This window comes from Alosa sapidissima, chromosome 17 (genome assembly GCF_018492685.1).
Source record: "Alosa sapidissima isolate fAloSap1 chromosome 17, fAloSap1.pri, whole genome shotgun sequence".
NCBI lineage: Eukaryota > Metazoa > Chordata > Actinopteri > Clupeiformes > Clupeidae > Alosa > Alosa sapidissima.
Window position 1 is genome coordinate 14935104 of NC_055973.1, and position 24251 is coordinate 14959354.

At 39.4% G+C, this 24251-nt stretch overlaps 1 protein-coding gene and 1 long non-coding RNA gene across 5 annotated transcripts in view; one reads left to right on the forward strand and one right to left on the reverse strand.

Moving 5' to 3' along the window:
- Window positions 1-363: 363 nt before the first annotated feature.
- Window positions 364-24251, forward strand: part of gorasp1b (golgi reassembly stacking protein 1b) — a 32975-nt gene continuing 9087 nt past the window's right edge. For 2 of the 4 annotated variants that reach the window (XM_042067266.1, XM_042067267.1), the window contains exons 1-2: window positions 6870-6952; window positions 7070-7224. The gene's annotated coding sequence lies outside the window, so the exon portion shown is untranslated. Of the gene's footprint in view, window positions 653-3120; window positions 3377-6869; window positions 6953-7069; window positions 7225-24251 lie in introns of those variants that run through there. The other 2 variants (XM_042067264.1, XM_042067265.1) reach the window with 2 other exon arrangements.
- Window positions 4809-11937, reverse strand: LOC121687997. The gene is made up of 5 exons (XR_006024476.1): window positions 11811-11937; window positions 10452-10479; window positions 7449-7630; window positions 6792-7152; window positions 4809-6168 (listed from the first exon to the last, which is right to left on the reverse strand). It is a non-coding gene; the product is annotated as an uncharacterized LOC121687997 (long non-coding RNA).

Consider the following 24251-nt stretch of genomic DNA (forward strand, 5'->3'; position numbering starts at 1 on the left):
AAGTGGATAGTTTATACTCAAGCGAATTTGCAATTAGTGCAGCAAGGGCTTACTCTGGTCTGCATAAAGGGGGATTTCCCCCCCTCCCCCTTGCAATAATCGATCGCGGAAATTGTCGAACGTTCGCGCCTCTCGCTCCGCTTGAACCCTCTCTGGTTAAACTACTGTAGGTTCTGTATGTTATTTAAAGCCGACCTAACAATGAGTCCCTCCATGACGGTGTGTTGCAATGCATTCTGGGTGCTGTGATTAGAGTAAAAATAAATTGCTACCAAGGCTCCAAATAGCAACACACTTACACCGTAGCATAATGAGGGTATCTACATGTAAACCGAAGCATTGAGAACTGTGTAAGTCTACAGGCAGTTTATTAAAAAGAAAAACAGTACCGTTCACGTCTCGTTCACATATACAGACGGGCGCCATCTTGGGAAAACACAACTCTCTGGGATGTGGCGTAAATCTCGCGTGAAACCTTGTTGCCGGAACAGCAGGGAAGAGGCAACAGGATAGCAGCACGAAAGATACACAGGATACACACGGAATTCGAACGAATTTGAAGACCTCGAAGAACGAACCCTTTTAGTTTGATGGACGTACTTATCAGTCTATGGTCTAACTTATGAACGTGTCGGGTCAACATCAACAATAAGTAAGTTAGGTTAACGTAAACGTTAGCTATTTGCTGTTGTCATATGCAACCTATTAATGTTAGCTAACATGCTAGGCATTGAAAATGAATGCGTTAGCAATAGCCACTGCTTTTTTGAGCTGACAAGCCCTGGAAATGCGTTAACGTAATCAGCCAAATTGACTCACTTCTTAAGACCCTTGGTATGGTGTTACAACGATGTGGAGTCGAAATGTAAATTGTTAGCATGGTTTTAATGTGTAAACAGACCAACCGCGATTTTGCAATAAAGTGAATGGAGTCATTTTAGGTACTACTTTTACGAGGTCTGTAGTTCTGTCAAAATGTATCTTATCTTTGAACAGACTACATGGTTATCTTCCTTAGACTTCGTAGATGTAGTTACTACAATTTGGAGGCGAAATTCGAAGTGTAATATGGTTTTAATGTGTAAACAGAACAACCGCGATTTTGCGAGCTAGAAAAAAGGAAGTGAATGAATGAATAGTTACTGCTTTTCTGAGGGCTGGCGTTCTCATAAAATCGACGTAATCTTTGAACAGACTACATGGTTATCTTCCTTAGACTTCGTAGATGTAGTTTCTACAATTTAGAGTCGAAATTTTAAGTGCAAATATGGTTTAAATGTGTAAACAAGACGCCTTATGTTTAATATGTTAATGAATGGGCACAGTATTATTGTGTACAGTAATGGGCTATCAGTAGTATGTAAACAGTTCATGTGTTATGTGATTTACATAAACTAGTAAACAACAGAAATGTTAAAAGCTGGTATTGTGTTTCCTGAATTCTTACATTCAGGCATTCAGATGAAATGTAATTAAATAGCATATATAAACTCTATCAGTGTATGATGCTTGCATGAGGGAAACATCCCAAAACAATGGCACCCATATAATTGCTGTTGTTTTGAGAAGTATTTCTCATGCAAGCATCATGCATCAATGCAAAAACAATGAAACTAGTGTAGGCCTAATTATATTTTACATTAGTAAAGCAGTACTCTGATGTGCATGCTTTCACAAACTTTTGTGAACAATCTTAGCACTTTAAACATTGACTGTTTTGAAGTGCATATATAGCAATATAGTATAAAAATAATAATAATTGTGATATCATTACAATTTGATGGGGGGGTGGGAGGAGGAGGGGGTGGGTTCATGTATGTAGGCCCTATGACCCCAAAGTATGCCTTGACTGGGCCTCAGGTCAAAGAAGTTTGAGAAAGGCTGATTTAGACGACAAAGCAGCAAGGAGGCGTCGTGTGATCATTTAAACAAGGTCGATGAGGGTGGGAAAAATCGTACATTTCTGTGCAAACTAGTCACATTCAGTCACATTGTCTTTTAAGAAAATGCAGTCCATTTTTCGGTTCCAGCAGCCAACAACCTCAGAACTGACCCTTCAGGCCTCTCAGGAGGCACTGGCCTTCTAACCTAGCGACCACCATAGCAACCAGCATGATTGCCCTAGCAACCAGCATAGCAACCACGTTATTTATGCGTTTTAGCTTATTGGATGTTGCGTTAATGCAGATAACCTTTGATCCGTGTGCCCGATTTTCATAAATGAGGTACCGTCGGAATCCTTGGATGAGGCCGAGTTCCATGCCCCTGATCAAACCCACTCTTGCAGTTCCTCGGAACTGCAATTCTAGTTATATATGCTACTCAATTTATATTTGACATCCAATAACTCTTTATTTACTGATCTGTCAGGTGTCCTAGAAGATAGAATTTACAGTCTCTTCATTTCTTTCAGTAGTTGTTGTTCCTCTGCCCTGTCTTTTTTCTTTTTATATGAGCAATATGAAATTATTCTTCCCCTCATGAACACCTTGGCAGTTTCCCACAATGTACATGAACTAATGTCAGGAGTGTCATTACTATACAAGAAAGAATCCCACTTAGATGCAAAATAATTATAAAATTCTTTATCACTCAGAAGTGAGGTGTTAAAACGCCACCTTGGAGGTGGGTAGGAGTGTTGGTCTGCTAAAAGGGTAATACTCACAGGACCATGATCTGAGATGATAATACTATGAATAGTTGAGTCTATAATATTGCATGCACAAGAGTTATTAACCAAAAAATAATCTAGTCGGGAGAAACTATTATGAACAGTTGAATAGTATGTGTATTCTTTAGAGGCATGGTTTTTCAGTCTCCAGACATCAATCAATCCATTATCTAGCATGTATTGCTAAGTGTTGAAGAGTGATTCGTTTTCTGTCTGGAAGTTGATGAAGAGCGATCCATTTGTGGATCTAGTATGGTATTAAAGTCTCCCCCTAAAATAATAAAAGAATCTGAAAAATTGGAGATAAATGTTTTGAAATATTGTATGATTTGGAATCTGAATCTAAAGCCAGGAAGCTTATTTATTGAGTCTTGTGTATCTCACTAGCCTACCTAATAACATCTACTGCCTATTTTAGCATACTAACTATTTTGAATGCATCCCAACAGTGTAACAATACGATCAGTGTGCGCCTTACGCAAGCATCGCTTGCACTGGATGGCCACGATGGAGAGGAGTGAGGAACCGATGATGTGCTGGGCAGTTTTCACCACCCTCTGCAGTGCTTTTCGGTTGTAGGCAGAGCAGTTGCCATACCAAACTGTGACACATTTGGTGAGGATGCTCTTGATGGTGCTGCGGTAGAAGTTCACATCTGAGGAGACAGGTGGACTTTATTTATCTCCTCAGAAAGAAGAGACGCTGGTGAGCCTTACATAAATTTCAGGATTCTGGCGAAGGTCATATTTTCACATGCAAATTATGTTTCTGGTAAACAGTTGCAGTTAACTTTTAGCAAATTTGCAGCAATGTCATTATGCACAATTATTATGCCAAGTTATGAGGAATTAAAACCCACTCTACAACAAAAATCAAATACGTCGGCAGTAAACAAAGCAAGGCAAGGCTGTTGGCAACGTATTGCAGATCGGGTAGCTGCCTAAAAGTAAAGTTTTATTTCCACATGTTCTTCAAATATGTGTTACGGAGGATTAATAGCTTGCGGAATGTCTGAAATGAGTTGAAATAATTAAATTGCCTATTTTGAGTTCATAGAAATGCCTACAGATGCAACACAATTTAGAAGTGGGCATATAGATTACATTAATAGGATAATTGAATGTTTAAGTAGCCCCCATTGACTGATTTAGTGTATGCCTAATCCTGTGAACATTTCAGATGCCACACCATTGCCAAATGCACATGGCAGCAGGTGAAAATGAAACACAAACACATTATTCAGAATAGTAGGTTTATATAGTTATAGCTTGCATTAATATTTCTTAATTATGAAAACATGTAGGCCTAGCTTATAGCCTTCACTTGGCCTCTGTTTTACAGCTAACAAGAAACAGATGTCTTCGAACACTACTGTAGGAGAAAAAGGCACCAGAGTGTTTTACAGTAGCAGAGGAGTTGGCCATCGCAAATAATAGTGGAAGGCCGATTATGGAGGGGGTTGAGGGAGGCATTCGGTCGGATTCTGGTGCTGTGGAAATGTGTAGCCTTTATGTGCATACAGGGTACAGATGACATTCAATTCAACAAGTTTGTTAAAATGGTGATTTTTATTTATTAGGCCACTGTAAACCCGAACAAGTTCCCAGAACTCAAACAAATTAAGGCAATCGATTGCCTTAATTGTTTTAAGTTGACTAACTTAAAAGTCCACATTTTCCAGAACTTAAAAGGTTGGATGAATTGCAACTTGTAGCCTTTGAGAACAGTTAAATTAAAGTGCTCATTTAGCTCAACTCAAATATTTGCAGTTAATATGACTTACAATGTTCAGTTTAGGCAACTCAATTATTTTCAGTTAATATGACTTACAAGTTTCCAGTTTTCAAAACAACTGGAATAAGTTCACAGAACTCAAAAAAAATAAGGCAATCGATTGCCTTAATTGTTTTAAGTTGACTAACTTAAAGTCCACATTTTCCAGAACTTAAAAGGTTGGATGACTTGCCACTTGTACCTTTTGATAAGAGTTAAATTAAAGTGCTCATTTAGCTCAACTTAAATATTTACAGTTAATATAAATTACCAGTTTCCAGTCAACTGGAATAAGTTCACAGAACTTAAAAGAAAATAATTTCACAACCACACCATTTTTATGTTAACTTAACACAGCGTTTATTTATTATTCTTGCCTGCTCCCCTTTCACACTGCAATGTTAAAATTAAATAGAAAAATAAATAATAAACATTTATAAATTAAAATAGAAAACATATACTTTTTCAAAATATGTTCCTCCTCACTTAAGGCCAAAGGGAAGATATGTATCACCCATTTCTAACAATTAATAACAAAAAATACAAAAATAATTATCTTTCGTTGCAGATTTAAAAGAACACCAGTGTGCTTTTGGCTTAATTCCTGAGTAGGGCAACAGGGCAGTAATTTAGAAGAAATCACAAATTCTATAGACTTCAAGAACAGTTCTTTTAAATGTTTAACATGCAAATGTATAACCCATCAAATGCACAGTGTAATTTGGGTCACCTTGCGCAGCCCACAGTTGAGAAAAACAATAAAGCATACAAAAACAGTAGCCTTATTTTAGCATTATATTAAATGGATGGTTTGGAGTCAAATTAACCCTAGGTTAATTGCACGATAATACCCCCTCATAACCATTTTTTTAGCAATGGTCGAACATTCGTGTTAGGTCTAGTCGCTGATTAGGTTAGTATTGGCGTTAATGTAACGTATATATCTAGTAAATTACCCCACTAATAATGCCTGGAATGTTACCACACTTCTTCAGTAGTACACCTGGGCAGAGTAGCAGAGAGAAGAAACGATCTTCCGCTGCGCAGACACCACTTCCTTGTTTCAGAAAAAGTGAGTAAAAGCAGTGCACAACGGTAGCTAGCAGCAGAAGATCAGAAACTAGTAGGCAAGTGCTATTTTTAATAAAAGGTGTACTTACAAACATTCCAATGCCTTGGTTCACAAGTACAGACCCTATGTGTACTACTGAAGAAGTGTGGTAACATTCCAGGAATTATTAGTGGTGTAATTTACCAGATATACATGTTATGTTAGTGCCAATGTTTTTGACTGGTTGTCACGGTGCAATTAACCTAGGGTGAATTTTAGTCCAAACCATCACTTTAATGAGAACCAATGCATATTGTGTTTTTTGGGCCTATTAGCGTAACACCTGTAGAGTAGTGCAGTAACTTAGTAGGCATTACAGTAAGCAGACAAAAGGAAAACTGAACTAGTCTGGTAACCCTGCAGCCTTCTTTAAAAAAAAGTGAAATCTTTTGAATAAATTCAAATGGTTGGTCAGTGCTTTGGGATAGCTGAGGTGTAGTGCATAGATCAGTCCAAAGATTACCAGGAAGGCGTCGCCAAGTCTGGGGAGGCTGACACCGGCATCACTTTCAATGACGACAGAGACTCTCACAGGTTGGTAGTGAACTGGACTTTAGACTGCGTCATGGTCACTGATGACAGCAAGGAGGCCCACTGGCTTATCAGACTCGTCCTTAATAAATGAAAGAGAGATACTTATCACAAACTAACACATGGAACAGAACAGATGACATACCATTTATCTTTCTTCAACCAAGTGCTGTTGAAATCCAGTAAGGGAGACCTGGGTCTCATTGTAAAAGGTGAAAAACATAAGATCCATGTTCTGCACACATAAATTAGCCAAATTAACAGATAGTCTAAGTGGTGTGAGAGACTGAAACCAAGCTAAAGGGCATTTGCAGGAAAATGTTTTACTTTACATCTTATTACTTTGAATACAACGCCAATACAGTTCCTTCATAGTGAGGAGAAAGAAAACAGGCCATATACTAAAAATATATGGTTGGACAAAACAAAGGTAGGTCCTAAAACATGTTAGTATTTTGATGAACTGTCTACATAATACACAGTAGAATCTAGATTGAGAGGGGCACTCCTCTAGCAGCTGACAGGTGCTTCACAGTAGGACAGTGCTTGTAGGAAGGAAGAGCTGGAGCACACTACAACTTTATCTTTTAATGACGTCAGTCATTTTCTATTTGTTTGCACGAAATAAAAGACTAATCTGCAGTGTTCTCCAGCTCTTCCTTTCTGCTAACACAGTAGAATCTGTTAGTGACTTAGGAGACTCACTGTACAGGACCTCCTGACATCCAGCACGCCTCATCTTTGCCCATTTTGAACTTGAGGTTGCATTTCCATCCATTCCAGCCAGTCTCAGATCCTGCTTCCTTCAGGCAGGGATGTTTGGCTACAAGAGCCTCAGCAGCCATTGCAATGTCTTCATCACTTGGGTAAGCCTTAAAACCATATATAGTAGATGCAAGCTTTTCTAAAATGTCATGCTTTAGGTCTCTTGTCACTTTAAGGGGTGTGTGGTTCTTCTCATATTCCGCATTCCCATCTCTAAGTTCCACCTCAACATCAAAATCAAAGGTGGGAACTGGAAAAGGTCCCGTAGGCCACCTGCTGAGACGCTCTGGAGAGGACACATCTGAAAGCAGAATAGAGCTGGAGTCTTGTGAAAGTGAAATGTGCACAACTGCTTTTTGTGGCAATTCCTCAGGTATGCCTCAGGTATGGTGATGGATATGTGATGGTGTGGGGTTATTTTAATTCCAGAGGCCTAGGTGACTATCAGGATAAGGATTTCTAAAATGACTTTATTACTTTTTTTAGTCAACTTTAGCATGTGTCCAAATACTTATGTACCTAAGTGTAAATTGCTTAATTCCAGAGAGTGAATAAAGACACAATAACTTATACATAAAATAACCATTAGTCCATTACCTTAGTCCTGTCTCACTTGAATGAACCGCTTCAGGGTTAGCAGCAGTGAGCCGCCCATCTTGTATGCTGGAAGAGGGACTGTATCATTCAGACCAGACTGCAGGTGGATCGACAGGCTTGTGTTTGCAGTGGTCAGCTCATAGGACCGTAGATGTTCATGTTCACATACCAGGAGTCATAGTCTAAACAGAGAAAAGATAAATTGTGATTTACAAGGAAGATCTGTTCTGTTTTGCAAAATGTTGACAGTCCACCGCTGACTCCTACAGACAGAAACACTCCACAGACATAGTCTGTGCCATCAACAGTCACATTTGACGTCTTGTAGATTGCATCACTAGTTGTTTGTTCTCTAATGTGCACTTGAGCAACCTCTGGTAGAGCTGAAACCAGAACAGATTCAATGGTGCAGCAAGATGATATGCCATCATGTGTTGGTGTCGGATTGCCATTGTCTTCAAAATATTTTTGAAGTTTTGAGCGTCATGCACCACTCTTTTGAAAAAGTGGTGCTTGGCCTCAAAACGCATGGTCCAAACGTGCAGCAGGGGCCCAAAGCACTTGACTAGAGCAGGATAGTGCTCGACAAAATGGTGTTTAGGACGGAGCCTAACCTCAGGGAAAACCTCAAGAAGTGCCTGTCTATGATCACTGATTTTGCACTCAAAATAGTCTAAGGTCTCAACTGTAAATGATGGGCACAATGCTAACTCTACCACCTCTTTCAGCTCCATCAAAACAGCCCATGCCTTATCACCTTCTGGTACTACACTGCTAACAAGCAATGGAAAAAGTCGGAGCAGAGTGGCATTTTCATGAACATTACCTCCAATCGTTCCTCGAGAAAGAAACGTTTTGGGAAGTGGCTGAGGTCTATCCACTTTATCAGTGTGCTGATATGGGAATGATGTAATCTTGTTGTTCAAGTACTCCAAAGTGAAGTACTTCAGCCGGATCATCTCTTTAATACAAAGAGAAAGCTCCATGGGAACGATACCTTCCAGAAGATCATGTAGTATATCAGGAGGAAACCCTGTGATTGTATGGAAGTAACTCAGGGATTCTTGCAAGGCACAGCCACCTTTAACACCAAAGTGGCTGCTCAACGTGTCACTTTCTTGCACAGTTTGAACATGTAGGTCATGGCTAGCTTTGGTTCTCTGAGGAAACTTTCCCTCTCTGACTTCAGCTACTTGAAACTGTTCAACGGAGCCCACACAGAATCTGCAAACATGGCCTGTTCTAAATGACTCTACAAAGCCACCTAATCCATGAGCAGCCAAATTGTCTGAAGAAACACAAAAGACTGTGCCTTTGACATTCTGACCCACTCTTTCGACGAAGACACCATCTTTTTTCCAGAGTATGAATATCACGCAGCAATAGAGCAAGTACAGCTGCATATCCATACTTACGGACATCTGTCACTTTTACCAGTAGTGATAGCTGTATAGTATGTAATGCTGATCTGTATTTTGGTGGCACATTAGCGAGGACCCAATATACAGCGCAAAATTTGTGAATTTTGCGTGATGTGCCAAGCGGATTGCAAATTTCAAGGTCATCAGTATATAGCTGGAGTGGAAGGTTGAGATCCCCTGTTGACAGCAACTCATTTTCAAGGAAATGAGAGCCATTGGAGCATGATGCATATTGATCAGATGCAGTATTTGTTTCAGTAATCTTACTAAGAATGTCTGTGTTTTTAAACAACTCTTGAATCATTGAAAGAATAGGAACATACATGCTGGTATGTCCAGGTTCCTCCAATTGGTACTCCACTGGCATTACACAAGGATAGTTGCGCTCAATAAACGTTTTTCTGCGCTTGTATGAACTCAACTCTGCACCTTTACAGGTTGATGTAGACAGGACATTGCAGTCCATGACAGCGGCAACAACTTCACTCAGTGTAGGTTCTGCAATACTGTGACCATTTCTTTGCAGTACATCACTAACTGCCTCTTTGATCAACGGCTCAGATAAGGAAAATATCTGATTCAAGTGGTCTACTATTTCCTGAGTAGCTGTATTTGAGACGTGAAGGATAGCCTCCATCTTAAGGAACAAGGAAGATACATTTTTTTTAAGTTGATTTCTTAGACTGCCAGTGTCACACTGATTATCCTCCCCCACTTCTCTGCTTGGGCCAGGGCATTCCTCATGCAAATCACTAGCTTCCTCAGAAATATTGGCATGAAGATTGTAAGGACGCTCGCTGACAATATTAGTTTGAAAGTCTGACTCAAGACCTGCTTGGTGTTCCCTACTTTTATGAGAATTGAATGAGGAGTACACATTTGTGCGATAGCTACAATCCTTGTATGGGCACGTCACCGTTTCATGATTTTTTTAAATGCTTTCTGAGATGACTGAACACATCTGCTTTAGAAAAGGTTTGCTGATATGTGCATAAAGGGCATTTAAAGGTGCCATGTGTAATATCCGCCAAAAAATCAATTCATACTCCACATTCCATAAAAGATGGAGGCAGTATACCTCCAGAAAGTGAGTTGGTCTACTCTAGAGTAACAACCGAGAAACGTGTATTGCAGTTTGGCTGGCGGTTATGTTGCCCGCATACCGCCTCCCATGGCCGAAGCTGGTATTATGACACCTGTCGGGCTGTGGCTAGTAATTTAGCATGCTAATTCTGGTTGATATCTCTGCAGCACTATACCTTGCCATTTTTTTAATGACATCACCCTTATTTCTTCTCATTCTTTTGATGCGTGTAGCTCATTTTTTGGATATTTTTACCTCAATTCTTACACATGGCACCTTTAAATACCACAGGCCCCTGACTCTGCTCTGTGGAACTGATAGGTTGTGCTGTGTGATATCTTGACAAATGAGTACTCGATGCACTAAGTGTCTGAAATGTACATATGCAGTCTGTGTAGAGGCATGGAAGAGGGCTGATTGTAGAGTAGTGGCTATGCTGCAGCCTGTAGTGTCTAAATAACTCTATTCTGGAAGTGAAAGAAGCTGTGCACAACTTACAGTTCCAGATCATTCTTGGACCAGCAACCTAAAAGGCAAAGAACAAGTTTAGAACAAGTTTTTTTTAAATGCGGTAACACTTTCTATGAAGGTTGTATTTATAACGCCATATGAATGCATTCATAATAAGGTGTCTATAAAGCATTGTAATGCTCATTATTACCATCTATATGTATTCACAAGTCGTCATAACCAACTTCATGATGCATTATGACAGCTAATTATGAATGATTATCATTTCAATCTGAATAATGCATTATAAATATGTCAAGATCTGCCTACTCACTTGTCAGTTTTATGATGCATCATAACTACTTTGCTTTGCTAAATGCGTATAGTGATGCATAAAGAGTTTTGACTTCTACTGTATACATGTCATGCAGCTGCGTGAATCACGGAAAGCTCGAATGAAGTGGCCATTTCTAAAAGGGACCCACTGTAGGCTGTGGTAACACAGCCAATATATTTTTTCAAATGTGCTTCATAAACATACAACACTGCACTACAAAAACGCAAACATCTGAATTATACTTCTTATACCTTCACCCAAATAATGAAGGTGAAAGGAAGTTAGCTGGAAGTTGAGCCTTGGCTGTATATAGCTGTGTTATTTCTTTTTTTTGTGGGATGTCCAATTATGTTGAAATGCAAATTTGCAAAGGTGAATTAGTATGTTGTCGTAAAAGTGGCTCTCCTTTTGATTTTGCACTGCCAATGTGGCTCTTGTGAAAAAAATGGTGAGGATCACTGATCTAGATGTTCACTGCACCTGCTCACTCAGAATTTAAAAACTAACGTCCATAGAAGCTACGAAAAAATGTGAACGTGCAGTGTAGGAACTCAGTTCGAGCATGCTCGTCGATGCTATTTTAATATTGTATCTTAGGGGTACACTATTGAACGTTTCTATCGACAAAACTATTACATACGAGGTGTCTGTATTGCTAATTGCACATTTGTTAACAGCACATTAGCGCTGGGGGTGAGCGCGTGGCTAGATTCATCCGTCGTCAAATTATTTTGAGTCTGGTAGCAGCTAGTGCTAGCCCACTAGTTGTGCTGCTAAGTGTGTAATTTGTCGAATTTCCCCATGGGTTACAATAAAGTATTTATCTATCTCCATCCAACTTTTAGTGAGCCACATACAGACTCAAAGCCAAATGTCAACTGTCGACCACTCCGTTAGTGCTAGTAGGCCTAACTTAGCTACCCCTCATCTGTTTGGCAGGAGAGTTGCATCGCCTCGCGCTAACGTTAGTGGTCGTGCTAAGTAACTTTGAGAAGGTCTACGCTCTCTGTGACAAACACGTTAACAATACAATAAGTAAAAGTAAACTAATAATAACATTCAAAACTTACAGTAAGTGGCAAGTGTAATGATGCAGACTACTCCACGAAGTCGGTGACTTTCTGTTGGCTCTTGTTTGTTTGAAGTTGCTTCCCGCCCGCTTTGCTCGACTAGGCAGTCTGGAAGCTAGAAAAAAACGGCTGGATTCCGGGGGGTGGGGATTCTGATTTTAAACATTACTCTTTTCAATAGCCAATTGCGGCGAGGGGGCTGGACTTGTAAGTATGTCGACTGGGAAACACTTCTCACCAGAGTTGTGGAATCAATGAAAACCCCACCAAAATCATGTTTAATAAACATACTAGATTTTTTTTTTTTTTAAATGTTCTTCCTTTAGTGCATGTAAACTTCTAGGTACCCAGATTAGTTTCCCCACAAAAAGTCTAATGCTTTTGAGATCAAACTGTTAGGCCTAGGCTATATGGTTTTAATATGATTGCGATTTCTTTGTGATCGATTTTACTTATTTGGCGTAGCACTTCGAGATTTTACTGTATTTGAGCATGTATCTATATCTGATATCTATGTGCTTTTTAAAAAATGTTTTACTTAAGTTATGTTTTAAAGTTCCTCTTTCTTTTACACATCATAGTTAGGCTACATTTAATCAAAAAGGTTTAGTTGAAACTAGGCTACTCACAAAAGTGGAACATGAAATGACTTATTTCTATTAAGTTGTAGGCCTACTTAAATAGTTTATCAAAAATGATCAGTTAAAATTACTCAAAAAGGAAGAATATGTAATTACTTATTCCTCTTAAGTTGTACCTAAGTAATGTTTTTAAGTTATACTTACTTTTACTCAAAATAGTTCCATTTAATCAAAAATGATCAGTTAAAGGAGAATTCCAGTGTGATATTGACCTAAAGTGTATTGAAACATGATACTGAGTGTGAACGTATGTCTCATAGCCCATCTCGGCTTGTCCCCTGCACTCCAAAATCTGGCGCTAGTTAGCCAATGCTACCAACAGCTTTTTCAATAGTGGTGCTTCGGCATCGGGCTAGCCATGCAAATAAATCACTGTTTTACACCCATTTACGAGGCTCAATGTATCTCCACACTTCATTGGTAGACTTCCGAGGGCCCTGACAGTTAAAACGAGACATTGAGAACTTTGAAAAAGCACTGGTAGTTTACTTACAAGACGATTTATACAGACAGTATCTTCACGAAGTTTAGCGTTTGCAGCCATCTTGAATTTAGTCACGATAAGTCGAGCAACGAGTAAGAATGAACTGGTATGATAAGGGATCAGATTCCAAAAATAATTCAGTGGAAATGCATGGATTCCAGTTGCTGCTACTGGAAGAACTATCTTACTCGACTTATCGTGACTAAATTCAAGATGGCTGCAAATGCTAAACTTCGTGAAGATACTGTCTGTATAAATCGTCTTGTAAGTAAACTACCAGTGCTTTTTCAAAGCTCTCAATGTCTCGTTTTAAATGTCAGGGCCCTCGGAAGTCTACTAATGAAGTGTGGAGATACATTGAGCCTCGTAAATGGGTGTAAAACAGTGATTTATTTGCATGGCTAGCCCGATGCTGAAGCACCACTATTGAAAAAGCTGTTGGTAGCATCGGCTAACTAGCGCCAGATTTTGGAGTGCAGGGGACAAGCCGAGATGGGCTATGAGACATACGTTCACACTCGGTATCATGTTTCAATACACTTTAGGTCAATATCACACCAGAATTCTCCTTTAAGTTTACTCAAAAAGGAATAATAAGTAATTACTTATTTCTCTTAAGTTGTCCTTAAATAGTGTTTTTAAGTTATACTTACTTAAACTCAAAATAGTTTCATTTAATCAAAAATTATCAGTTAAGTTAACTCAAAAAGTAAGAATGAGTAATTACTTATTCCTCTTAAGTTGTACTTAAGTAATGTTTTTAAGTTATACTTACATAAAACACAAAACAGTTGCATTTAATCAAAACATATTAGTTAAAATAACTCAAAAAGGAAGAACAAGTTACACCAACTTGACATAATTAAGTTAGTAGAACTTTGTCTAAAACTTTGAGTATGCACTACTTAATATATTTAATTACTTTGGACGTTCGGGTTTACAGTACTGTAGGCTATGTCCGTTTTATTATGACCGCCGCACAGCGATTCCCAGGACACTGAAAGACCGGGGTACACGAAATTTGGTGGGCATGTAACCCCACATGGATAGCATGGAACCATCGTTTTTCGTTTTGATCTGTAGCCCCCCCGCTGGACTGGACCCCCCAAGGGGAGGGTAGGGCAGACACAGTTTTCTGTGAATATCTCGAAAACCGTAGGGTTTAGGAGGACCAATTTTTTTTTGTATGTTGATCTCAAGGGGCCATGTCAACCCATTCCATAACCACTCATTTCATGTATAGTGCCACAAAAAAGTACAAATGAGGTGTTGTAATTGAAGGTATCTGTGACCTAACATAGTCAAAACTGCACGAAATTGGAAGTGTAGGATCATTATGACACCCTCTGTATGCACGCCAAGTTTTGTGGAATTCCGTTCATGGGGGGGCCACACAATAAATTAATTTATGTTACTATACACCAACTGGCCTGTAGGTGGCCGGAGACAGTTTTCTGTGAATATCTCGAGAACCGTAGGGCCTAGGAGGTCCACCTTTTTTTATGTATGTTGGTCTTAAGGGGGCATGTCAACCCATCCCATTACCACTTATTTCATGTATAGCGCCACCTAGTTAAAAATTAAAAAGCAAAAAATTAGGTGTTTTCATCACAATATCTCTGGCTGACAGGGTCAAAACTGCACGAAATTAAAAGTGTAGGATCATTATGACACCCTCCGAATGCATGCCAAGTTTTGTGTACTTTCGTTCATGGGGGGCCTTACAATAAAATAATTTATGTGTACATTTAGTGACGTACACCAACAAGGATTCCCGGGACACTGAAAGACCGGGGTACACAAAACTTGGTGGGCATGTACCCCCACATGGATAGCATGGAACCGTCATTTTTCGTTTTGATCTGTAGCCCCCCCGCTGAACTGGACCCCCCGAAAGGAGGGTAGGGCAGACACAGTTCTCTGTGAATATCTTGAGAACTGTAGGGCCTAGGATGACCATTTTTTTCCGTATGTTTGCCTCCAGGGGTCATGTTAACCCATTTCATGTGCACACATGTGCACAAACAGATTCACACACACACACACACACATACATTCACAGTAATCATACGTATGACACATACTCACACAGTAGACATATGTACGCTTGCATGCACAGGCACATACGCAGGCACACACACACACACACACACACACACACAACATAAACATAACACAAACAATCAAGAATTTCTCAGAATTATGAACCGGCAAGATGGAGGTGGGGTTGTATAAAATGAATTTTTTACATGTGAAATCTATGAACTAATCATGTTTTGGTACTTGTTGTCTAGCAGATACCAGTGAGAATTGAGTGTGGATAATGCAATTTAGTGAGACAGTTAGAATCATATAGGCCTTTCAGCGTGATTTCTTTTTGTGGAAAAAATGTGCTGGACTGGGCGGCGGTCATATTTTGTACCGCTCTGCGGTACATCTAGTTTTAGGCTATTCCTGCTCAGATGTTCAGCATACTGTAGGCCTATGTCCGATTTATTTTCGGACATACTCTTGCATCACCGATTGAATACATGAATGTCCACGTACGGGCATTGCTATGAGACGTCTTCCTAGATTATCTGACAAAGATAACGAATTCCCTCGGCTGACAATCTATATCTTCATAGAGAATATCGTCCGGGTAGGCTATATTTTCTGGCGGTCTCTAAAACCCCTCGCCCTGCAAAGAGAGTCCCTCACGATTTGCGCTCCAATGTCGTATGGATCATCCAGGTACGCCGACATGTCTCGGGAGAAATTGTTAGTGGAGGGGTGGTACTTATAAAGGGTGTGGTTAACAGAAACCTCGGGTTAACCAAGAACATAACCTGGTCGGAGCAGGTTTGAGATGCAGCGTAAATTGCCATGGCAGCATACCTCGGTTAAAACCTATCTACATTTCGTAGTAGGCCTACGGGTTAATCGGGAAGTTACGCCACACGTGATCAAGTTACTCTCGAAGTTACCCAGATAAGCCAGTAACGATTTGCGCTCCGATGTCGTGTGGATCATCCAGGTACGCCGACATAGTCTCGAATTGTTGAGGGGTGGTAGGCTACTTATAAAGGGTGTGGTTAACGGAAACCTCGGGTTAACCAAGAACATAACCTGGTCGGAGCAGGTTTGAGATGCAGCGTAAATTGCCATGGCAGCATACCTCGGTTAAAACCTATCCACCTTTCGTAGTACGGGTTAATCGGGAATTTACGCCACACGTGATCAAGTTACTCTCGAAGTTACCCAGATAAGCCAGTAACCCCGCTTCGTAGTACAGGGCCCCGGTATCTGCCGATTTTTCCTATGGGAAAATAACATGGGGATTTTGAATTATCACACCTGTTAAACTCTTGTGGGGATGAAAAAGTCTGAAATGCAGACGTTTTCCTGAACACACTTTTGTCCTCTACCTTCGAGTGGATACTGTGATCTCCGGTAAGTGAAGGCGGCACACTTAGATTTTTGCTACCCTAGTTGCCATAGCTTCAATTAACAACCGGATCTCCTTATATGGGCAAAGATGGCCATTTTGGTTCTTTTTTGTAGGCGAACTTCAGAGGTCTATTGCTACCAACAAGTGTTGCCAACCACTCAAAGGCAAAATAAAGTGTTCCAACCAATAAACCGACGAGATGTGCGTTCAGGAGAGTTTCAATTGCACAGGAGGGAGGAGGACTCATTGGTTTAAAGGATGTTAGCCCAAAACACACCCATTGAAAAACGTCATCGTTCATGTCACTTCATGTGGGAATAAGAGGTGGTAAATTGGGGGGAGATTTTTCTAACCGAGTTGCCCAGTTGGGGGCTCGTTGTCACTTTTGTCGTCACGTTGTTGTAGTTCATTTGTAATCCTTGTGAACTTTCATGCCCAACCATTGTAATGAGAACTTTAGAATTTGCCGTTTTTGTCACTTGAAAGCTGCATATCATTCTTTTACAAGCGTCTTACACTATCTTTAAGCAAATACAGTTGTTTATTTAAGATTAGTGAACGTATGCTTTAACCTTTGTTGCCTGATATTCCCAGGTGGCATGAACTGACCATATGAACAACCCCCAGTGTTTGATCACAAAAGCATGCCATTAAATTAGCGAAGGTGGACTGGACATGCCTTGAATGTCTTTTAATTTTGCTCCTCTGACCAGATGTTTTAGATCACCAAGATGAGACACTGATCTTATTGTTACACTGTTGGGATGCATTCAAAATAGTTAGTATGCTAAAATAGGCAGTAGATGTTATTAGGTAGGCTAGTGAGATACACAAGACTCAATAAATAAGCTTCCTGGCTTTAGATTCAGATTTCAAATCATACAGTATTTCAAAACATTTATTTAAAGTTTAGAAGCTTTGGCCCTCTGGCACACCAAACTCCTTGCCAAAAATCTCAGTGCGTGCTCCTTGACCCAGACCAGAACTTTGAGTTACATATTAACCATGTAATCAGACCACCCGCTTCGAACGTTAACGAAAGTTTTATCATCTCCAAAGTGTGATCCTGCTCACCCAGGCAGACACACAGAAGTTGGTACATGTTTTAGCAGGCTTGATTATTGTAGGCTAATGCTCTTTTTTATTGGCCTGTCAAAAAAACCTAAAGTAGCAGATCAGTAGCAGCAGCACATGTTCTGAAAAAGACCAAAAGGAGAGTACACATTACCCCAATTTTAAAATCTCTTCACTGGCTGCCTGTTAGATTTAAAATTGATTTTACTTTTGGTTTTTAAATCACTCAACTTGCGTCTGTTTATTTATCAGACATGCTCTCACCGTACCTACCATCACAACCACTCAGTTCCTCAGACTCTGGCCTCCTAGTTATTCCTAGCGTGAGGAGGACCAAGACACACAGGGAGGCAGCTTTCAGTCACTATGGTTCTTGCCTTTGGATTAGCTTGCCACTTGAGCTGAGAATGGACCAGTCAACTGACCTGTTTAAGAAACATCTTAAGACATATCTCTTTAGCCTTGTCTTTTCTTAATCCTTTTCTTAATTCTTAATATATATTAAGATAAATCACAAATTCTCCATGATTCAGATTATTTTTATTTGATCATGGATATATTCTGAAAGTGACCAAGTGTTTGGTCTGATAACGGTCTCAAGCATATCAATGCTCCAGTATAATCAGTAGACTTGGCAGCAGGCTTGGAATTTCATAATTTTAGGGGCAAGGCCACTTGGTCTTCAGTTGGGCATTATGGGGCTCAAAGGCCACAAAAAGGTTGAAGGTTGAAATTATAAGAAAGTAGAGTAAACATGCAAATGTTGCACACCAGGTTTTCTAATTAGAGGGAGAGCAGCTTCACAAATAGAACTTCTGACGGCAAATTTGAGGAAAAGTTGGTAAACCACCCTTCTTACCTAATTTGAGGGTGCTGATTTTGAATATTTTGTTTACCAAGCTCAATTCTGAGTTCTAAGCCGTATAATCATAATAACATAAAATAGCGATTATTTTTGCTTATTTTTCCCTAAATTGGGTTGATTTCAAAAGTAATCACTAAAACCAAATAAAAGTGTTCTCTAAATACATGTTTAAGCATTATAGAAGCCATACTATAGTTTATTAACGTATTTAATCAGAACATGAATACAGTTAACATGTAATAAACTCGGAAATTCTAATCAAAACACAACCATATTTTTATTGCTAACATAGTGAGTCACTCGTGGTGTTTAATGCATTTCATCACAATAACAAATTGGACAGATAACTTTCAACTATCCTACAGTACATGTGAACTTAGATAGCGGGAATAAGCCTAATGCAGAACTGCATCTACCGTCAGCAACAACCGACAAGTAAAAAAACATTTTACTTCTAGTAACACTGGATTTGGTATGTGTGTACTATTCTAATATGCCATTGAGCAGCATCACTTGTTGGTGGTAGAGCCTCCGATCCTCGACATCTAGAAAACAGAGTGGCTCTGTCATAGTGTTGTCACGATACTAAAATTATGACTTTGATACAATACCTTCCATAAATATCTTGATACTCGATACTGAAGCGATATCCAAATCCTAAAATATCTGGAAAAGAAAGGACGCAGGCCTCCTCCAAGTGTATTGAGTCATTTGTGTTGAATTTGGTGCACTTTTGGTCAATTCTGGGTTTCAAACTTCTAAACGTTCTACATAATTATTATTTTTGTAGTCAGTAAAATAGTAGTTTGAGTGTGATTTAGTCCTTTATTGTTTGTTATAGCTAATTTGTGATGTTTTGGCAATAAATTACCTTTAAATAGCCAATGTAGGCTAGATCAAGGTCAGTGTTCAAATTACTGCATGCAAATCACTTAATGCTATGCAGAAGAGCCTAATCTTTAGGCCATCTGATATAGGCTACCCCAGGCCTTCCTGTGTTTATGGGATTTCTTTGACAGTTGCAAAGGGAAAAAAGTGAAGATAGTCTTATTTGCTCCAGTGTAATTTAATAAGTACGTTTCAACTACTCTTTGGGTCTTAATCAGATAGGTCTACACCATTATTACATTACATTACATTACATTACATTATATTTGGCTGACACCTTTTTAACCAAAGCGACTAACAACATGGTAACAGTTAAGTTTTAAAGCAATTCTCTCAACAATTTTAGGACAATTTAAAAACGGTAGAGTACAGTAAGAATAAGTGCATCAGTGAGGGCTGTTCTGACAGTTGAGTGTAAGTTCAAGACGGATGGTAAGTGCTAGGATCAGCAAGACTTGTTGTAAGTGGTGCTATGAGAGGATATGTTCTCTAAAGAGCTGGGTCTTCAGGAGTTTTTTGAAAATGGAGAGGGATGACCCTGCCCTTGTAGGAACTGGCAGTGTGTTCCACCAACGAGGAGGAACAACAGATAAGAAAAGTTTGGATTGGCCTGAGCGTATCTGTTGCAATATCTGTGTGTATTCCTACATTAGGTCTATTTCTTTGATAGTCAACATCATTTGCTACCACATAACAAATACCAAATAACAATACAAAAGTTTCTTCCAAACTTTCCTGCATAGTTCTTAAATGTGCTGCAGTCAGATGGGTGCCCTAAAGACATAACTAGATCTTGAGCATCTATTACCAGTGTTGAATGAGCAGTTTTTGCAGTGATCACTGGACATTCCACATTGCTAGACCGTACTTGAGTGAGGATGACTTATTTCCACTTCACAAATAACTATCGCTATCTGCAATAGCTACAGTACAGGAACATTAATCAGTTCATAGCTGAGGATTTGTCCTAGGTCCACTTCCCTTTCAGCATCATATGCAGTAATGATGCACTGGAGAATGTTTCTTTTTGTTGCACTATAAAGGATATCTTGTCTAATTTTTTTGCAAATAATGCAATCTCCATAGAACTCTTCAGCAACCCTCAAACATGCACACACTTCTATTTTTTGCATGGCTGGGATTTGAATGATCGGAAAGAGCACCAGTGAGATGTTTTAACTAGGCAAGCACAGTCGCCTTTACAGTAAAAAAAAATACAGTGTAAATCCTCTGTAAAGACTGACAACTGTTCATAATAGTTAGTGACAAAGTACTTTCTACAGAAAAATGAGCAGTCACCTACTATTCTATCATCAATTTATTATCAAGGAATCTATTTTGCTTCTAAACGTCATATACTGAATTTTAGCTATTATTTCAATTTATATTTTAATTTTAGCTTATTTTCATTTGCTACTTGAGGGTCATGGGGTAATTCCTGACTGTCCTGTCCCACAACATATCTGATACATAAAGAGTATATTAATGGCTTATCTTTTGCAATTCCTATGATATCTGATGGCAAAACCAAAAAGTATGTGAATTATGCTAATTAGCAAGCTTAAAACTCAAAATTGAGCTTGGTAAACAAAATATTTGAATTCAGCACCAGTATTTTTCAGCGTAATTTAGCAGTTTTCAGCAGTAATTTATTCATCCCATTATAAAAACACAAAAGGGGGAGAACAGTGCTATTGTAAGGTCATCAATGGGGGATTATTACATTCAATACTATTAGACACTATATTAACAAAACATACACATGGACACATGGATCATTCCGTGTCAAATCAGACAAAATCCAGGAAAATGGTTGCAGCACCGACTCAAAGTTTGTCTAACATATATGTTTAGGTTCCATAACTAAAACCTGTAAAATATTTTTGTTTAATTCTATTGTTTTCATAGTCTTTTTGCCCTTGATTGTTTGCACTCTCTAAAAGGAGGCCATGTTTGGACATTCATATCTTAAAAAGTATTATTCCTGGCCTGACCAAACTTTGTAGAATGGAAGACAAACATGTTCTCAATACGATTCAATCATTCAAAATTTGTACCACAGCCTCATTAGTGGGGGGCCTTAAGGACACCAATTTTCTTAGTGAAAAATGTATCGTAAATAAATAAATTAATAAATAAATGTTCTTCCTTAAATTACAGGGGCAATAAGTATTTGACCCCTGTTAAATTCCCATAGAGGCAGGCAGATTTTTTATTTTTAAAGGCCACTTACTTCATGGATCCAGGATACTGTGCATCTTGATAAAGTTTCCTTGGCATTTAGAATTAAAATAGCCCCACATCATCACATACCCTTCACCATACCTAGAGATTGGCATGGTGTGTTTTTCAGTTAGCCTATTAGCTGGTTTGATGCTCATTGAGTTCAATGCAAACCAGCTAATAGGCTAACAAAAAAACACACCATGCCAATCTCTAAATATTTATATTTATGATTGTGTATATGTGGATCATCAAAGTCCCCAAATCCAATATGGCTACTGTCCAAAAAAGGGTTTTTGACTACAACCTTTGAACCAAATGTGCTAAAGATGAAAAAGTAATGTCTATTTTTTTTTTACCATGACAAACACACAGGAATGCTTACGTTTGCCTATGTTTAGATCCTACATTTGCATTTACAAAAAAGCAACTACCTGATCATTTCTACTTTCCAAATATTCTCACCAATTTTAAAATTGAGAATGTAGGGAAGGCATAGGAAGAGTCAGAATTCCAGCATACAGTAGATTTGGGCAACTTATAGAGAATGCTAGTTGACTGTATGGACTGTGGTGGAGCAGCTGGACTTTATGAAAACCCTGAAGCCCTCTTGCTGGCAGGGCCTGACTGTGCCAGAATTAGTACAAGAGTTTCAAGCTGTGTATGATAGCAGCTCATCATCATCATCATCATCATAATAAAGAAGAGGCATACAGCTTACAAGTCATGTTCAGGAAGGATGTTAAATTTTACCGGTTATGGAAACCCATGGAAATCCCTTCTTATCAACAAATCATTAACCTCATAGCACTTGACACCCAAGATATTATGGAAAGAGAAGTGGCTGATTCGCTCACTACTGCTCACAAAGTTGGTGTAGCCCTACATGCTGCCTATGTAGAGCAGCGACTTGACAAGGTCACTAAGCCTGTATCAGATATAATTCCTTGGGCAAACATACTGACATTTGCCAATTGACCTGGCACAAAAGCCAAGCACAAAACAAAGAATGGTATTCAGAAGCAAAACATGACGCTCATCATACAACTGTTCTTTTCCCTTTAGTCCAGGCCTGATGCAGACATGGCAGAATTCTTCAGGTTTAGTATGCTGGGTTTGTGAGGTCACACATGAGCTATGAATCTGTCACGCGACTGGATATTGTGTTTGATACATATCCAGAGGAGAACCTCAAAGCACAAACTCACCAACGCAGAGGAACCGGATCAAGAACTAAAGTAGATGGGAGAACTCCAAGGACATTCCTGCTCACGAAATCAGCAAGGATCGTGGTCCCTAGAAGTCACTGGCCTTACCACTCGTCCACGCAAAACCTCAGCCTTCCTGGGCCATGGGAAAAAGAGTGCCTGGGCAGCTTGGGAGGCAACACCATCTCACAGAATCTCTGCTTACCCTTACCTGGGACCCTGAACAGATCAACAATGACGTCCATGTCCAAAAAGAGCTGTGGTTCCAGTGGCTTAGATGAAGCTAGACATCACCTTTTCTCGAATGGTACCAAGTCTCCCGAGAACCTGCCTCCCACCCAAGCTGCACTGATTCAGCACATCAAAAGAGCACTGCTGCAGGCAAGCTTTTACTGGAATCAGGCAACCACTGTCCAGCAAGATATCCCAGAGTTCAATGCATGGGGATGGTATCGGGACTCTACGAGCAAGACTTGGGGACCTTACTGGACTAATCTCGGAGATGCCAGTAAAGCCTGCACCATTCTCCTCCACTGTGGTTGCAAGATAGCATGTAGAGAGGCCCTGTACAGCCCTGTCCTGCCCCATACAGCCTAGCGATCCATCACCCGCCTTCCCTCTGGACCATCCAACGCTGGACTTTTTGAACTTTCTGACACTAAATTAGGATTAATGCATTATCATACCAGATATGTAGTCATCCCACCTCTTGTAACTTTCACCTCAGGTGGCTTTAAACACCATGTCCTATTCTCTACACCTGACTATCATATGCATTTGTCATAGACCTTACTGTCCTGTATTTGACCCTAGGCAGATGGGTCAGGCCCTTGAGTCGTGGATCTGCTCGAGGTTTCTTCCTGTATGGGTCTCCAATTCTAGGGAGTTTTTCCTCCACCCTGTTACCCATGGGCCTTCTTTTCTTTTCTTTCCTTTTCTTTTCTCTGATTGTCTACACTCTGTAAAGCGCCATGAGACATGTGTAATGTTTTGGCGCTCTATAAGCACAATTAAATTGAAATTGAAAATAGAGAGCACTGCAAGTGCTGTAAAGCCGGAGTTCGTTGCACTTCTATATGCATGTGAGGGTGCTTGTACAAACAATGATCGTGGAGACGATGAGTGATCTGGTGATCGTGAGTGATAATGAGAATTCACTGTTGTTTTTTTGTATGTTATTGCTTTTTTTTTTTGTTATGCAGTTGTAAAGCAGAGTTTTGGACAAATCGACTATATTGTTCTTTTAACAATTTGCCATAATATAAATATTGCCTTGCAATAATAATTGTGTCTTATTCTTTCTTATGATTACACTTTGAAATGTATTCATCTGTGGTGCACTGAAAGCATTTCACTTTTATAAGGAAATTAATCAACATTGAAGAAAACCTTCAAAGATGTGGTAAAAAAAAATATTTTCAACCACAGTCTTGAAAAGAATACAGATTCCAGACTTAAGCAAATATAAATATGACAAGCATAAATATAAATATTCCAATAGACTTCTTGTGGTCAATAAACATAAAATAGACACCACATACTCATTTGTAGCGCATTTGGTTCAACATTTGTAGCCAAAACACTTTTTTGGACAGAGGCCATATTGAATTTAGGGAATTTGGGGGGTC